At 39.1% G+C, this 19,256-nt stretch overlaps 1 pseudogene; it reads left to right on the top strand.

Annotated features, from left to right (window-relative positions):
* The first annotated feature begins 4,916 nt into the window (after nucleotides 1-4,916).
* Nucleotides 4,917-5,601, top strand: LOC132363645 (ras-related protein R-Ras2-like; annotated as a pseudogene).
* Nucleotides 5,602-19,256: the final 13,655 nt, after the last annotated feature.

Raw genomic sequence — 19,256 nt, 5'->3', positions numbered from 1 at the left:
AGACAACAGATCTTTTGATTTGAAAAAGAGTTTATATTTGTAAGAATTTTTAGAGAACTCTCACCCTAAACAAATATCCTGTTACCAATATGGAAAAATCAAATTGAAAGAAGGACATAAAGAAAGATCACAGCTAGCTTAAAAGTCTCCCTTAACAAAATTAAAGAACAGAAATCAAAATCTATATCCACCGTAAACTCCCCTCCTCCACTTCCCTGCTACAAATGGCCCACTTGGGCCTTTCCCCTGAAGGTTAATTGGGCTAAAGTGGAATGAAGTACTCAGAGGGAAGGAATACATCCCAAAGCCTTTGTTGAACGATTTATAAAAACATTACAAAGACACAGAGCTCTAAATCCAGAAACCCTGGAACATAGGAATATTGGTTTCTGCCTTAATTGGAACTCTCTCTGATATAAGTACGAAATTCAAAATAATATAGTTGGATGGGTAGGCCAGCCCCTTAATATCACTACTGAGGCTGCCACTCAATTCTTTGAAGAATTAAAAATATCTGTCCTTACCTTACTAATCAAGTCTTTATAAAATCAGAAATATGGCTCTAGAAGTAACCCAAAGTACACCCATCTTTCTGACCACTTCCAAAGCCTCCCCTATTCATCTCAAGATACTTGCTGATACTTTAAGAAGTCAGGATGTTGGAAAAGGGACTGACCTGAACTTAAGAAAAAGAAACACAAATAGTAATTACGCTAGACCTCAGCCTCCTCAGTCCGGCTCCTCTGAAACCTCTTCGCAACTAGGCCTCAACCTGGGCCAATTAGAAACTACAGACTCTCAACACAAATAATTCTGCCCACCTACTACATCCCCCTCTCCCCCTCCCCCCCTTAAAAATGCCTGTTTGCAAAGGCTCAGTGCTACCAGACGAATTTGCTGTTGTCCCGGCCAAAATCTGGTAATAGGCAAATATGCCCCTGAAAACACTCTCAGAGCAGTTATTTTAAAAGGTTTCTTTCTTCCTCTCCCTCTTTGAGATGTAAATCTTCTACCACCCAGAACCGTCTTCTCCAGGACCCGAGAGCCATCTCTTTAAAATGCAAACATCCAAGGAAATAAGGCTGGCTCTCAGCCTGAGGGATCCCTTGCTTTTAATTGTACTATTGCTTCCTGTCATAAAATATGAGAAATTTGTTTCTCCTCTTAATAAAAACCAATTAATATCCCCCTTTAATGAGCCCCCAGTGCTCTTTTCCTTAGCACTCCTTGGGCTTTAAAAAGTAACTTCTCAGGACTTCCCTGGTGGTCCAGCGGTTAAGACTCTGCGCTCCCAATGCAGGGGGCCCAGCTTCGATTCCTGGTCAGGGAACTAGATCCTGCATGCCGCAACTAAAAAGATCCTGCATGCGGCAACTAAGACCCGGCATAGCCCAACAAACAAACAAATAAATAAATAGTAACTTCTCAGGCCACTAAAACAACCACCTGAGACTGAACTACAGCCTCCACTGATTATACATCAAGGCAAAGAAAAGGTCTTAAAGGTCTCCCCCACAAATACTGGTAAAAAGCTTTAGCCCGTATGTTGAACAAATAACAACTCATTTTATCTGCTAGAAACATAGTCTGAATAAAAAGTGGGGCAAAGACAAACACTAACTCTTACCTAAACTAATAAATTTTGGATTACTATGAAAGCTATAAGATCTCTATTTGTGTCTGCATGTAAGCTTATGTCTGTCTATGTATGTAATATGTATATGTGGTATTTTCTTACCCCTGGATGGTATAGCCAAATTAATTTATAAAATTCCTTAAAAGAGCTCTACTTTAATTGGCTTAGAGAAAAATAAAAACATATAAATGAAATATTCCTAAAACTCAGGAATCTAAATTTTTTTTCAAATTCACATGATTTGGGTAAATCTTTAGTAAATAAGACTAGTTTAATATCATTTGTTTAATAATAAAAACAACTGTTTCTTCTGAGTTATCAGCATTATGATACAAACATATTTTCAGACTACTTGGGTTTACTAATCAAATAAGCTATTATTTACTATATGTTTAAGATTATAAAACTTATAGATTTTATTTTTTTTATTGGAGTATAGTTGCTTTACAATGTTGTGTTAGTTTGTGTTGTACAGCAAAGTGAATCAGCCACACGTATACATATATCCCCTCTTTTTTGGATTTCCTTCCCATTTAGGTCACTACAGAGCACTGAGTAGAGTTCCCCTGTGCTATACAGTCGGTTCTCATTAGTTATCTGTTTTATACATAGTAGTGTATATATGTCAATCCCAATCTCCCAATCCATTCCCCACCCCCCTTCCCCCCTTGGTATCCATACATTTGTTCTCTATGGCTGTGTCTCTATTTCTGCTTTGCAAATAAGTTCATCTATACCATTTTTCTAGATTCCACATATATGCGTTAATATACGATATTGGTTTTTCTCTTTCTGACTTACTTCACTCTGTATGACAGTCTCTAGGTCCATCCATGTCTCTGCAAATGGCACAATTTCATTCCTTTTTATGGCTGAGTAGATTTTTTTTTTTAATTGAAGTATAGTTGATTTACAATGTTTTAGGTGTACAGCAAAGTGATTCAAAGATATATATATATATGTGTGTGTGTGTATATATATATTCTTTTTCAGGCTCTTTTCCGTTATAGGTTATTACAAGAAATTGAATATAGTTCCCTGTGCTATACAGTAGGTCCTTGTTGTTTATCTATTTTATATATAGTAGTGTGTATCTGTTAATCCCAAATTCCTAATTTATCCCTCCCCCCTCCTCCCCTTTGGTAACCATAAGTTTGTCTTCTATGTCTGTAAATCTGTTTCTGTTTTGTAAATAAGTTCATTTATATCATTTTTTTAGATTCCACATATAAGTGATATCATATGATATTCATCTTTATCTGACTTACTTCACTTAGTATGATAATCTCTGGGTCCATCCATGTTGCTGCAAATAGCATTATTTCATTCTTTTTTATGACTGAGTAATATTCCATTGTGTATATACACCACATATTCTTTATCCATTCATCTGTAATGGGCACTTAGATTGTTTCCATGTCTCAGCTATTGTAAATTTTGCTGCTATGAACATTGCGGTGCATGTACCTTTTCGAATTAGAGTTTTCATCTTTTCTGGATATATGCCCAGGAGTGGTATTACAGGATCATATGGTAATTCTATTTTTAGTTTTTTAAGGAACCTCCATACTGTTCTCCATAGTGGCTGCACCAGTATTCTCACCAACAGTGGAAGAGGGTTCCCTTTCCTTCACACCCTCTCCAGCATTTAGTATTTATAGACGTTTTGATAATGGCCATTCTGACTGGTGTGAGGTGATACCTCATGGTAGTTTTGATTTGCATTTCTCTAATAATTAGCAGTGTTGAGCATCTTTTCATATGCCTGCTGGTCATCTATATGTTTTCTTTGGAAAAATGTCTATTTAGGTCTTCTGCCCATTTTTTTCTTTTGACTGAGTTATTTATTTTTTTGATAGTGAGCCATATAAGATGTGTATTTTGGAAATTAATCCCTTGTTGGTCGCATTGTTTGCAAATATTTTCTACCATTCTGTAGGTTGTCTTTTTGTTTTGTTTATGGTTTCCTTTGTTGTGCAAAAGCTTTTAAGTTTAATTAAGCCCCATTTGTTTATTTTTGCTTTTGTTTCCATTACTCTAGGAGACAGATCGAAAAAAAATATGACTGCAATTTATGTCAAAGAGTGTTCTGCCTATATTTTCCTCTAGGAGTTTTATAGTATATGGCCTTACGTTTAGGTCCATTTTGAGTTTATTTTTGTAGAGAATGTTCTAATTTCATTCTTTTACATGTAGCTCTCTAGTGTTCCCAGTACCACTTATTGAAGAGACTGTCTTTTCTCCATTGTTTATTCTTGCCTCCTTTATCATAGATTAATTGACCATAGTGAGTGGGTTTATTTCTGGGCTTTCTATCCTGTTCCATTGATCTATGTGTCTGTTTTTGTGCCAGCACCATACAGTTTTGATTACTGTAGCTTTGTAGTATAGTCTGAAGTCAGGGAGCAAGATTCCTTAGAGATTTTATTTTAATCAAATTAAATCATTGCTCTTACAAATTTTATTTCAACAAGAATTGTGTTTTATTATATGTCTGCTTAGAAGTACTTTCCAAAATCTTTTTGGTAACTTGAAACCTTAGAGTTATACAAAGTTAAATAATAGATATCCATTAAATATGTAGATCATTTCCAAATAATATAAAATATTGAAACATTAATTACTAAACATAGCTTTAAGTTTATCTATTTTGACTTCTTATTTATACAGGAAACTAAAGATATTTGGTTCTATGAACAAAGATGATCTTTTTGTCATATTGAGAAATTGTACTATGAGGGCAGCATAAGTCTCTAGAAACTGTGAGATGATGTATTGATAAATTTGCTAATCTACTACACAGTGCTGGTCTATGACAGTTCACAATTGTCTACTTCCTAGTTTTCTCTGGGAAATAAAGGTTACTAAGGGTTCAAAATTATAATCAATATATGTAAATGAAGCTACTAGAAATAATAAGGGTGAAGAAGAAAACTCTGAATGCAAAGTATTCAAGGAATGTAGGATTGTGTTTGTTAAGAAAAAAAAAAAAGTGTAATTCTGTCCAAAAGTAGTTGTTTAAAGATTGTTCCATTGGCACTGCGAAGACGTGTGCAGGAGTGCGCCCCCCGGCCGCTGCAGCCCCTCGCCGCCGCGGTCACCTCGCTTCTCCGCGCCTCGGTCGGGACCCAGCCAGCCCGGGCGCCGCGCTGCCGCCCGGACGGGCCCTCCAGCATCTCCCGGGGCCCGGGACCCCCGCCCGGCCGCTTGCCCGCGGCCCACCGGCCGCACAAGTCCCCGGAGCCTGGCTTAGGGCGGGCGGCGGTTCGGCGGCGTCCCCATGGCCGCGGCCGGCTGGCGGGACGGCTCCGGCCAAGAGAAGGAGCGGCTCGTGGTGGTCGGCGGGGGCGGCGCAGCAAGTCGGCGCTCACCATCCAGTTCATCCAGTCCTATTTTGTAACGGATTATGATCCAGCCGTCGAGGATTTCTACCCAAAGCAGTGCGTGACAGATGACCGGGCAGCGCGGCTAGATATTCTGGATACAGCGGGACAAGAACAGTTTGGAGCTATGAGAGAACAGTATATGAGAACTGGCGAGGGTTTCCTGTTGGTCTTTTCAGTCACAGATAGAGGCAGTTTTGAAGAAATCTATGTTTCCAAGATTCTCAGAGTAAAGGATCGTGATGAGTTTCCAATGATTTTAATTGGTAATAAAGTAGATCTGGATCCTCAGAGACAGGTAACGCAGGAAGAAGGACAGCAGTTAGCGCGACAACTTAAGGTAACATACATGAAGGCGTCAGCAAAGATTAGGATGAATGTAGATCAAGCTTTCCATGAGCTTGTCCGGGTTATAAGGAAATTTCAAGAGCAGGAATGTCCTCCTTCACCAGAACCAACACGGAAAGAAAAAGACAAGAAAGGCTGCCACTGTGTCATTTTCTAAGAATCCCTTGAATTTTAGCTACAAACTGCCAGGAAAAGCCCTCATCTTCTCCTTCTCTCCTTACAGTTTACATCATGTTGGTACCTTTCTAGCCTTAGATAAATGATCACCGTGGTAGCCTTAGCCCAAGAAGCTGGCTAATCCTTTCCATGAAGCTAATCCAATGGTCATTCAAGACAGATTTAAAGGAAACACTAAGGCTGCTTCAAAGATTGATTCCTTTAAAATGGATATCTATATACACAGACACATTATTTTTTTAAGGGCTTACTTTTAATAAGGATGAATCAGCTTTGGAACCTAAGCTGTTTGCCAAGCTGAAGTCATAGGTTGTGAAATAACTTTTAACTTCTGGAATCATATCGCCTACTGTTACTCTAAATAGAAACATAGGGAGTTTTTTTTAAATGTGAATTTTTGCCTATCTCTAAAAATTTTGATGTCAACTTTAGTTAACCTTAAATACACTGAATTGAATTCACAAAAGTGAGACATCTCAGACCTTTACTGATGCTATAGCCTTTGTTTTCCAGTGGCCAAAATACCAAAATGCCTATTGTATTTATAGGTTAAAAACTGCATGTAAAGCCTTTACTATTATTCCTAAAGATAATATTCTATGTGGCCAAATATTTGGACTCATTCTGGACTTAGGCATTTTAGTGTTCTTGGTTTTTTAATTTAACTCTTTTCACAGCCATGTTGAGAGTAAAAATAAATAATTTCTGTCTGTCTTCCTTTTCACGTATTTCTGGGTAAGGGATTCAAAAAAACTAAAACTGTTTTTGTTTATAATATAAAATATGGAATTGATCTTTCCAGGGTCAGAGATGATTAACGTTTTGCTATATACTTTTATACGTTATTTTCTTATCAAACTAGTTAACAAATATTTTTATATGTTTGTAAGCAAATATGCTCTCACAGCATACCTCGTGTATATGTAAAGATAAGTATTTAATTCTCACTGTTCACTTTTAGCTGACAAAGGAAAAAAGTGAAAACTACAGAAACTGTGGTAGAACCTTACATGCTGTTCTGGTCCTGGTTGTACCCACCTTTGGCCAGTCACATAGCTCCTCAAGAAACCTTCCCAATAGAGTACGACAGGATGAAAATCTGAAATCACTTCCGATATCCCCTACTAGATACTGACTGCTATATCAAGTAGTAAGTGGTAAAACTTTTAATTGACAATTAGTATAACCGTGGGTGACTTCTGATTTTGTTTTTCATTCTGTGGATTGTGTTTAAACAATTCAAAGGTATGTTCCTGATTTTGAGATACTAAGTGGTATTGCGAGTTGTCACTTTATTGAATGCGTACAACAGTTCCACGAAGTTTATAAAGCATATCCTTGTATAGCTTCAGGTGCTAGAATTAAAACTGCTCTGTTATCACAAAAAAAAAAAAAAGATTGTTCCAGAAGAAAAAAGAAAAAAAAGAGAGATAAAAAGATGAATAAATACAGGAAGTTTTACAGGTTGGGGGGTGGGGTGATGTGGGACAGAGAGAGAATCTTATCTCACGTGGTCAGGCTGGCTAAGACTGAATGGATTTACTGTAAGTTTTATAATGTCAATATTGTTTTAATATCAGTAATGTATTGATGCAAAATTAGAGTTTGGTTTTCTCTCCCTTAAAAAGACAAAGTTTCTTGGATTACTGGTGTGTTCTTAATAAGAGATTGTAAAAAGGTTCTCTTTACCTTTTAAGTCATCTACTTAGGAAGCAAAGATTCTGTGTCTTATTGGAATAATTTCCAGTACTTTAACCATGTTTTTGATTATTTAAGAAGACCAAGTATTTTTTCTTAAATAAAAACTGACCTGTGATCCTGTTTAATCAGATGTTCAAACCTGCTGACGTTTTGGACAGCTTCCCAAAATCAAATTCTAAATGAAGTCTTTTTGACCTGGAACTGACTTTGAGACTTTCCACGGGGTCCCTGGAAAATCTCAAAGGGTTTGTCCTCTCACCTTGTGAAAAGGGAGATATTTAACTAATTAAGTTTATGTCATAAGTTGAGTTGCACGGGAAGCATTGTCAAATGGGAAGAGGTGCTTAACCTTCCCTAGGTTATACTGGTATGCCTAAATGTTATTGATATAAGTACTTCAGAAATTCTATGAAGTTCCTAGAAATTTGTCAGTGCCCTCATTGTCTATGATATGTCCTGATAGAATGTTATCAATCATAATTTCAGTTATTATCCTAAGAGAATATATTGCACAGAAACAACCAAATTTGTCAACTGCATTATTTTTTATAATGAATTCTCATCAAACTTTAACAGTGGCCATTTTAAGTTTTTTGTCATTCACAGATAGTTATTGTGTTATTCTGATGCTTTCCTAAAAGCTCTTGCAATCAGCTACAAGACAGAATACTTTGTCTTCAACAAAAGGGATGTTTCAGAGAACCACAGAAAGATCTATGACCTAAGGTACTCTGGGGTAAAGGCTTCTGATGGCATTGCTTAAATACATTTGAGATCATACCACTAAGGATTTCCAGAACTCTAGTGGTGAAGCGGATGACTTCACAAAACTGCTAAGCCAGTTTCAAGTGGAACAAGAATTATTATGTGGGACTGAATGAGCAAATGAAAAATGATTATAATTTTTATGGATTTTTTTGTTTATTTGTTTGGAATATTGCTTGTTCTTAGATGTTTTGTTTTTCTGGATATAAGGAACCCCTTTTCTGTTTTCTCCTAAGCTATCTATAACTCACAACAATTAAGAAGATTATATCTTTGCAAACTGAAAAGAAACATTTATCTTTGTTTCCCTAACTGATCCCTCCAGAATTCAGAAACTCTTATTGAATATTTTTATTCTCATTGCAATATAGTTGCTTGCATAAGTTCAATAAGAATCTGTTCTCTTTGTAACAGGACATAATTGAGAAAATTGGGTATATTACCAAGGCTTTAACTGGAATGTCATATTTGAGATTCATGTGCACAGAATCATCTATGACCAAACAGTTTTCAGGAATTAAGATTGCTTTATGAAGCCAATGTTTACAAAACCGTTCTGGAAAAACTGGCCTGGTACCTGGCTTACAGACTTCCTGGCCTTTATAGGTGAGTAGGGAAAGTCACTTTCTGGCAGGCCCAGGAACTTCAGAATATTTTGGGAACCTCAAGAAGAAAGGAAATCACCAAATCTATAAATACTGCAGATGAAGTCTGATAAGTTCATGGCTTGGCTTACAAGCATCAAGAGGCATTTAAAAGTCCAATCTGAGATTCCTTATAAAAGTTCCAGCCAAGCAAACTTTAAAAGGCCTATATAGTCCAATTACCAATCTTGCTGCACTTATGTAAATGATCAGGCCAAACTTAATGAGACAAGACTTATTTTGTAAACAAGAGTAATCTTACTTTGATAATCTTTGCTCAAAGTGGGGGTGATTGTAGGGGCTTCCATGGTGGCACAGTGATTAAGAATCGCCTGCCAATGCAGGGGACACAGGTTTGAGCCCTGGTCCGGGAAGATCCCACGTGCCGCGGAGCAGCTAAGCCTGTGCGCCACAACTACTGAGCCTGCGCTCTAGAGCCCGTGAGCCACAACTACTGAGCCCACGTGCCACAACTACTGAAGCCCGTGTGCCTGGAGCCCGTGCTCCGCAACAAGAGAAGCCACTGCAATGACAAGCCTGCGCACTGCAACGAAGAGTAGCCCCGCTCACCGCAACGAGAGAAAGCCGCGCACAGGAACGAAGACCCTACGCAGCCAAAAATAAATAAATAAAATAAATTTTTTAAAAAATGGGGGTGATTGTAGAAAGAAATTGTATGTCTCAGTGGCAAATAATAACCTACCCTTGTATGTTACCAGATTTGAGTCCCGTTCATTGTCTTAAAGCTACTTTTCATTTCTGTGAATTCTACCTGCTATCTTACACATTTTGTTGGTAATTAAATTTTTCTCTCACTCTCCTGACTTGGCATCACTGAGAACTAAAGCTGCCTTTTTCCTAAAGCCCTGCGAGCTGAAGCTGAAGTGCTATAACTTCAAAGGATTTATCACCACAACAGTATGGACCACTCAGAAAATTCACTGGAACACCTGCATCTTCCATGCTCTGCTCCAGGAAATAGCCATGGCTGTAACACTGCCACTACCATCCTCACTAAAGGTGCTTCAAAATCCAACGTCTAGAAATCTTCTTGACTGGCTGCCCTGTGGACTCAGAAACTGCTCCAACCATTCATCTTTGTTTTCTTTTCCCTTTGTGTATCTCTTTCCCTGCAACTTCTAATCCAAATCTCTTCCCATAGCCATCAACCTAGCCTCTTTTTTTTTTTAAACTTCTAGGGATGTTTCTGGTGAGGGAAATGTGGGGAACCGCTCAGACCCCCCAGAGTTGATTTTAAAGTAAAAACATTTGAGCTAAAGAAGATACAGGAAGAAATCTTATCTCAAGTCCCTTTATCTGACACAAACATAGCTTTCAGAATATACAGCTGCCATTAACCTCCTTCCCTCCCCCCCACCATGGGTGTTTCCAATGTATTTAGGTGCCTGTATGGAGGCAGACTGCCCATAGCCATTAGCATCAAAAAGTCCCACAGAGCCTTCCCTATCTTCCTACTGAAGCCCTAACTACCACCATCACCACCCCTTTGTTAATTTATATATAAAGTTTTTATCCCAGTGTGTCGAGTGAGTTACCTATTATTGAGTAGTTCTGTGTGTAGGCTTAAGTAAACCTCATCTCTTTTCCTGTTAACCTATCCCTTGTCAGTTAATTTACAGGCCACCAACTACTGGACCCAAGTTGGAAGAAGAAAAGTTTCCCCCCAGCAGTCTCCTCCCTGCTGACTGCAATGGCTTGGTCCCTGATGAAAGCAGCATTCATTGCCATGACGACAGAATTATCTATTCCTATGCATATGTGTGCATATGGGCATGTGTATATTTACAGCGTTGGCAGCTCAGCAGGTTGTGACTAAACGTCCTTAGGAATTTCCTTGGTGAGTCAAAGCTTATTGAAGTAGAAGCACTTCCCAGAAGATCAGAAATCTATCTTCAAACCAAGCTCATTCCCCTGCTTGTTGCATCATCAAGCCAGGCAGCTTAAAATAAATCATCTATTAAAAGTGAACCAATTACCAAACTCACCTTCCAACACTTCCAACACTAGTTTTGGGAAACGGACTGGAAGGGCTCCTTCAATAGTAATTTGACTGTGCTCTCCCTGATGACATTGTCTTGGAATGTTGGTAAACTTCTTTTGGCATATGCTTCAGGGGGAAGATAGTTGTCTAAATTAATGACAATCCTTAATGAAAGACGGTTGTGAGCTTTGGTATCTGGTGAACTGGGTTCAACTCCCATCTCAACCATTTTGTAGCTTTGTAACCTTGAGCAGTCCCTTAGCTTCTTTGAGGCTGCCTCAGTTTCCTTATTTGCAAGGTGGGGGAAATAAATCTTCACTTGAAAGAACTGGGGAGGGAATAAAATGAGATAAATGTATAGGCAAGTACTTAATTTTCTTCCTGGTTTCTTTAAAGTGCTTTCAAAATCACTTGGGACATAGGATTAGTACTCTGTAGGCAACAATGACATAGCTCTTCCCTACATTATAGCTTATACCCTAATCATTTACTTACTCTTCTTCACCTATTTTCCTGCTTCCCTTATTCCTGGAAAAAGACCATACATGCTTTCTGTGGACAGAAAACGCATTCAGTTTTTCCTATGGAAATCAAATTAAAAATTTTTAAAGGTAGAATATGTTTATTTTTGGTCATTTTCTAAATAATAATAACAGTAACAACAATAATAATAATAATAAATCTTTCCTGTTTAGTCTCATGAAGATTTCTAGATTTCTCTTTAGCTTGAATCTGACGGGCATAAGCTGATATGGAGTCTGGGTCCCCTCCTCTGTCCTTTTCTTGCGAGTATAAGTGTCATTATAGCCGGTTCTACCAGCCGTGACCTGAGCCACTCTGAGTCTGGACTGACCGCATTGGGCAATAAGCAGTCCAAGATCTTTCTGGTCAGGGCTTGGCAGCATGAATGGAGGAGGATGCCAACATAGTTGCCAAGTGGATGGCTCATATTTTCCATCTTTGTCTTTGTGGATGGCAGTCATGTGCTCCTTGTGGTGCCCAATTGTGCAACAGACATTGGAGGCACTAAGCCAGAACAAGGGCCTAGGATGAGGTTTGCCTTCCTGATGGGCCTGGGCCTGCGTTGGGCTAGCAGACATGTGTTCAGCTTGAATAATCAGCTAAGGCAGGTTAGACTAAGGCTTGTTCGGGTGGATAAAGTCAGGAACAGAGGCTGAGCGTGGCCATTGAAATGGCAAGAATGGGGGTCAGAATGAGGACCTTAGGCTGGTGTTGATTTTAGAGGTGTGGTCCTCGGATTAGGCTCAAAAGAGGGAACTTGAGGAGTCAGGTAAGGCCATGAAGACAGTAACCAAGATCAGTCCAGGTTCTTCCCCAGGGGCTCGTGGTGCTAATGGGAGCTTCCATTCACCAAAGTCTGGCTTAGAGTTCCTCTTGGCAGCTCCACTATGGGGCAGTCAATCTGTTTTCTCTAACACCCAGTTTGTGGTGGACATCGAAAAGAGGATTCTGGTTCCATTGGAGCAAAAGCTGAATATTCTTTGGGCCAGGGCCACTGAATCTTTCCAGATAAGCAGTGCTGTCTCCTAAGCTGAAATCTGAGGCAAAGACTAGGATTTTCTCTGTCCATTCGCAAAACGTGGAGAAAGGTTCCTACCATGGGGCATCTAACCAGAGTCTTGATATGAGAAAATCAGTACTTTAGGAAATGTGTTTTTCAACTTCTGTCTGTATCCGTGTGAGAGTTCTCTCTATGATGACTTTTAGGGAGTAATCACTGGGCTAGATCTACTATCAAGAAAATACATCTGCACTGAACACTTACCCTGCCTATAAGCCTTTCTATCCACAACATCTCAGAAAGGATAAAAATATTTTGTTAACAATAAGTAGGTATGACTGTCAGAGGTTATCAACAATTGTAAAAATCCTTTGAGGTCCCTTAATGAACTTATCAGTCCCAGATTTGGGGTTTTTTCTGGACCTGTGGCCGGTCCCTCAACCTGGTTTATGAAAACCCGAGGGATTGGCATAAAGTAGGGTAGGGGTATGAGAGGAGATGAATAATGAGGAGCCACTTCCATGAGCTCTCCGACCCTCTGTTGATGGGGCACATGTCTCTCAGGGCTTCCTACACCTTCCAGAACTCTTTCCAGAACTTCTGCAACTCTCCGGAGTCTTCTGAGAATGCCTGGAAAGGAAAAGGTCCCTGGTCTAGGCAGCAGGCGAGGGCCTTTCTTGTGGTAGAGATATGAGGTCAGGGAGCTTCTGTGACCTCTTTGGTAGTGATATCCACACATGGAGTAAAAATGAGGACTGTGGCATTGCAGGAATCAGGGCTCAGATGTTCTGGAAGAGAGCCATGTCTTCTCAAAGCCTCCTATCCTGACACTGAGGCAGCTGTCACTGACCGGACAGCCTTGGCCCAGCCTAATCCCAACCAGGTGTCTTTCGGAGGAAGAGGCAGCCTTCCCGAATGACCACACCCTAGTTCCCTAAGGCTGCCAGGCTAGCTGGGTTTTCCCTTGATTAACTTTCATGAGACTCTAGAACACATTATATATGCTAAGTACAGAAATTAAAAGTCTGCATGTGGTATTTTCTTCACTGGCAAATGAAGCCCTGGTCCTAGATATAGAAAAAAGAAAAATTGGCTTTACAGTACATCTCAAAAAGCAAAACAAAACAGAACAACTCAGACTAAAATGAATAAACAAAAACTTCGGCTTCCTCAAGTTTTGCAGGAAAATAAGAGACCTTGAAATTTTCAGCAGAAATGTCTTTGTACACATCAGAGCAAGACACAGGTGCTTGAAGCTTGTAATGAATACTGGAATATCTTCAGAATCAGATTTAACATGCAGTGTAGGGTGAAGGGGAATTTTCACATACCTCTGGACCATGTGGAAATGATCTCATCTATCTGGATCATGTCCACCTACAAAGCACTTCTCAGATTGAATTATCCAGGTGATTGCTTTATCCTTCCAACATACTTTACATGTATGAAAATATCTTAAATGAATACTAAATACTATGCCATTTTGTAAAATTGAACTTGAGCTCTTATAAGCATTTTGCAAATCTATAGTTTGACTTGTATTTCCTGGAATTTTTGATTTTTTGTAACATTGTTTTTGAAAAGATTCTCTCAGTGTTGATTTGCGTGGCTGAGCTCCCTTGGGAATAATCTGGCCTTCAGCAACTCCTCTCTCCACCCCCAGTAGGAGCTTGAATAATGACTGAGTGACAAAGTGTCCCATTCAGTTATTATTCAACTATATTAAATTGCTAAAGTTGGTCATTGGAGCATATCTTATTACAAAGGCAAAAGTTCAACATTTTTCCCTAGGCACAATAGGCTTGCACATTAAAAAACTTCTGGTCTGGTAAGGAATAAGACGTCAGGGCATGGAGCATGCAACAAATTAAACAGGGAAAGATGTATTAACCAAACCTGAGCAAAATTATCAGGCATTACCTTCAATATATTTACCAAACTCAGGCCTTCTATAAAGGGGTGCAAGAGATAAATTAGAAGGGATTCTTGAAAATACACCAGTCTTCCCAAGCTTTATTAAGCTTACACAATTAAAAAACTATCATTTAAGGGGGGGAGGGATAAATTAGGAATTTGGGAGGAACATATACACACTACTATATACAAAATAGATAACCAACAAGAACCTAGTGTATAGCACAGGGAACTATACTCAATATTTCTTAATAACCTATAAGGGAAAAGAATCTGAAATATATATAGCTGGATCACTTTGCTGTACACCTGAAACTAGCACAACACTGTAAATCAACTACACTTCAATTAAAAAAAAAAAAAAACTATCATTTAAAGTCTTACACTAGGGACTAATATCTAGACAGTAGACATTGGTTGCTTATATTACGATGTATACTCTTTGTCCACTTGGATTAGTTGGTGCCCAGACAGTACTGATTATTAAATATTTTGAAGTCTCGCCAGATTATATTGAAACCCATTTGGATCCATAGCTGTAGACTATTTACTGGAAGCATCATATGGGGTATGGCTGAAGGGTCTGATTTTTTCTAAAATGGCAAGTGAAGGAGCAGTTTTACCAAGATAGTAAGAACTTCAGGTACTTGCTTGAATGTGGTCACTCCAAGTTACTGCTTCAAAGAACAGGAAATGAGTGTTGTGGGAACTACAGAGACCACAGCCTATGTGGTAGTATTCCTCAAAGGTGCCTCTTCATAAGACTCATTTGTGGCACTTATTTAAGAATACAGATTCCCAGATTCTTTCCCTGGAGACTGTGATTACTATGTCTGGGGCAGGCTTAGTAATCATTATTTTTAATGTGTACCAATGATCCTCATGGCAAGGCAAATGAGGGAAACACAGTTCAACCATCGATTCTCATTCATGATATTATCATTCATTCATTCATTCTTTTATTCAGTTCTTTAGCACTTACTATGGTATTTCTCGAAGTGACCCTAGATCCCCTACATCAAAATCATCTGGAGTGTTTGATTGCAATCCAGATCTTGGGCTGCATCCCAAACCTACCATATAAGCATCTCCAGAGGTAGGATCCAGAAATCTGCATTTTAAATGGGCATTCCAAGGGATTCTTATGTAATCAAGTTTGAGACTATTGTTGTGTGTCTGGCACATAGCATGTCTCTTCAAGTTGTCTGTTCCCAGTCAATAGGTAATAAGCACTTATTTAAAGACTTACTAAGACAGGGATCAGTGAATGATGTATGTAGAAGTGATGTAAAGGGTGAGGGGAGAGAAGCAGTTCTTCCTGCTGTAAACTCGAAGTCTACAAGGCTTGTAGGAGCAAGAAGGGAAGCTCCCCTACATATGCAGTGGCCAGGTTTGGGGAGATATGGAAAAGCTGAGTGAGGCTCAGGCCCCTTCAGCCTCTGAAGTCTATGGAAGGAGCCAACCACACCTGATTGGAGATGGCCATGCAAAGGTCCCACAATCCCAGGGTCAAGTGGTAGGGCACCTACAAGAGCTCTCACTCAGAATTTCCTGCCAGAGTTAAAGCCCAGCAGGACATAAATAATACTTTACTTTTCTCCTTTCTTCTCCCATTTCCTTAGTTTTGTTTTTGGAATGGTAATGGAACTTGCCCAGGCATTGTTTCATTTTGACACCGTAACAAGGTCTGTTCTGAATTCACTTTCTCCATTAGAAGCCTGTGGAGGGACCATTGTTCCTGTGGACTTTTACTGATGTGCAATTGTGTTTAAAATAACTTGTCCAAAGCATGTCTGGAAAATAATAAGTAAATTTTTTTAAGTAAAATTTGGTTGATGATCCCAATTCTGATTTCTCTGACTGCTCATGTCGGGGGAAATTCAAGCAAATGCCCTCTTGTTTTGAATGGTAAGAGTAATAATAACAATAATAGTGAAGCGCCCAGGAATTGTAGTATTGTGATATTGGTATTGTAGCTCTAGCATGGAATTTGAAATAAAAAGATCTGAATGAACCTCATTTTCTTCATCTATAAAATGGGAATAATGAGACCGGCCCTAGTTACCTCCCTGGATTGAAACTTGGTAAACTTTAAAGCTTTATACAAACATTGGTTGTTGGTCTTAATAATTTTTTGGTTAATACCTTGTCCCTCTCTAGCTTTAGCCGTCGCCGGAACACTTTTTGATAGTATGGGTCAGCCTAAAATAAAGCACTGAAAAAACATGGGAATTTGGGTTAAAGATGCTTACCATTGCAATTACCTCCATTACAGAGATAATTATCTGGACCAAGATATTATATTTGCTAAGGTCTGGCAAGGAGGAAGTATGATCCAAATAGCAAAGGTCCCAGTGACAAATGAAAGGCACTTGGAAACTATGGTGCATTGTTCTGCTCTTCTGGAAGGCAAAAACACTGCCAGGATGAAGACGGAGCCATTCCAAGTGGGTGATGAAATTTACTTTATTGACATTATCAATAAGGATGTATTTATGGGAAACAAACATGAAGTATAGCTCACACTTACGGGACTTGGCAGGTAAGCAAAGGGAAGTGGGGTATCTGATCATGAGGCCTAAACCTTTGGGCTCATTTGGCATTGGTTTTGTGCCTGGTTAGCTATGTGATTTTTTAGGTAATTATCTTCCTTCATGGATCCTCAACTTTCCCATGCATAAAGTGGGCATAAAACTCTCCATTACACCTTATAAGAGCAAAGAAGATCATGTTTTTCACTGGAAGTAAAAGGCCATACATATTTTATCATTATTAGGTAATGAACATTACTTCTTTCATGAGGGTTTAAATCCAGAAAGATATTCAACAGAGTTAGAAAATCACAGAGTGGCACACAGGCTTCTGTTTAATATTTTGGCTTGTGTAATATGAATGTCTTAACTTTTGGTTTTCTGTTTTTCTTCTCTCTTAAGCAAGGGCATATATATCTACCCTGTTGTTAGACCAACAAAAGAAAAAACATGCCTCTCTTCAGAACTGTAGATCAAAAGGGAGCTTTTCATTCCAAATCACCCCCTCTTTGTACTTCCTGGAATCTTGTGAGATGAAGGAAGACTTCTGTACATTAAATGTAAGTTCGTAAAATAATTATGGCCCTGCCCTAAATTCATGCATATTATTACAGGGTGACGAATCATTGCTGCTTCTTGTAGCATTATTTTACTGGAAAAAAAAAGTTAATACATTGATTGTTAAAATTGCCAGGTTGACAAATCCAGAAAACAAAGAACTTTTCTTTTAGGATTAAACAGGAGTCATAGCATGTTTAAAGCAGAAGGAACCTTTAAAACCATCAGTTTATAGATGAGAAAGCTGTAATAGTAATAATAAGAAAACTTTATTGAGTGTGTTTTCTGTGCTACATATGTACTAAGTTATTTGCATGTATTATTTCACTTTATTCTCAAAACAATCCTCAGAAATAGGTGCTATTGCTAATGCCATATTAGAGGTAAGGAGACTGAAGTTTGAAGAAAATAAGCTACTTGCTTAAGGTTCCTAGCTTGTTGATTCTCCTGAGCTGCCTTGATGTCTTAGAATACCACAGATTGGTGCCTTAAACGACAAAACTATTTCTCACAGCTCTGGAGAATGGTAAGTCTGAGAGCAAGATGCCAGACAATTTGGTGCCTGGTGAGAGCCTTCTTCCTGGTTCGCACATGGACACATTCTTGCTGGGTGCTCACATGGTGGAGAGAGATCTCTTTTTTTCTTTTTTTTTCTTGGCCGTGATGGCTGGTATGTGGGATCTTAGTTCCCCAACCAGGGATAGAACCTGGGCCCCCTGCGGTGGAAGCAAGGACCACCAGGGAGTTCCGAGAGACCTCTTCTTATAAGGGCCGTAATCCCATTCACAAAGGTTTCATCTTCATGACCTAATTATCTCACAAAGGCCTTACCTCCAAATATCATCACAATGGGGATTAGGCTTCAAAATTCACATACGAATTTTGGTGGGACATAAACATTCAGTACAAAGCAACTGATGAGAAGAATTGTTGATTCTTTTACATAATCAGTTGATTCATTTACATAATCAATTAACATTTATTGAGCACATATTATGTGCCAAACACTGTTCTTGGCGCTGGGGACGCAAAGGTAACCAGCGAGATATGGTCCCATCTTTATGGTGTTTATAGAGCCGTAGGGGAGAGAGACATAAATCAGTTGTCACACAAATACATAACTGTAAACTAGGAAATGTAGTTTTAAAAGGAGAGTATAGTAGTTATGAGAGCAGGGAACCTTGTCTAGTCTGAGGAGTCAGAGGGGCTTCTCAGAGGACATGACTGTTGAGCTGAGACCTGAAGGGTTAGTAAGAGTTAACTGGGGCAGTTAGAGGAATGTAAGAGTGTTTCAGACTTGGGAAATGCCAAGTTCAAAGATCCTTGGCTGAAGCCGTTTGGGGCTGGGAGGAAGTGGAGAGATTTGACAGGTAGGCAGGAGGCAGATTATCCAGGGTCTTGCGATATTTGGTCTTTATCATGAGAACAATGGCTTCCAGAATTATCCTCAACAAAGGTCACCAGTGACCTACTAGCTACCTAGTTTTACAGCCTTTCCCCAGTTTCCTTCCTCCCCAGATGTCTGGGTTTCTGAGAGCAATGGCCTTGGGTCCCATGGTCCCGTAGTTTCCAGGTCCTCCAAGAACCTCAGGGCTCTGCCCCATTCCTCTTCTACCTCCTTAATGTAAGAGGAGGTACTGTAAACTCTTATCTATTTAATTTATTGAAATATAGTTGATTTACAATGTTGTGTTAATTTTTGCTGCATAGCAAAGTGACTCAGTTATGCCAACATACATTCTTTGTAAACTCTTTAAAAGTGTGGGGTGTGTGTGTATGTATCTTCTCAATCTTCATATCTTGCTATTTTTACCAAACACCCAAATCGTATGTGCTGAGGCCACTTAAATTCCTGGCACACAACTATTTTTTTTTTGAAAAATATGCTTGTCAAATATTTTGTCTTAGCCCGTGTTCATTGATAAACCCTCATTAATAGCTCCAAAACTTCTCTGCTATTAAGATCTCTCTTGGGTTGGGAAGGCATTCCCCCAACACCATCGCCCTCACTGACAAAAATCCTTCACCTATGGTCTGGCTGCTCAAATTCCCATTAGAGTTCCTGCCTTTAGACT

The sequence above is a fragment of the Balaenoptera ricei genome, chromosome 3 (assembly GCF_028023285.1).
Source record: "Balaenoptera ricei isolate mBalRic1 chromosome 3, mBalRic1.hap2, whole genome shotgun sequence".
Classification (NCBI taxonomy): domain Eukaryota; kingdom Metazoa; phylum Chordata; class Mammalia; order Artiodactyla; family Balaenopteridae; genus Balaenoptera; species Balaenoptera ricei.
This window is presented reverse-complemented; position numbering and strand designations above follow the sequence as displayed.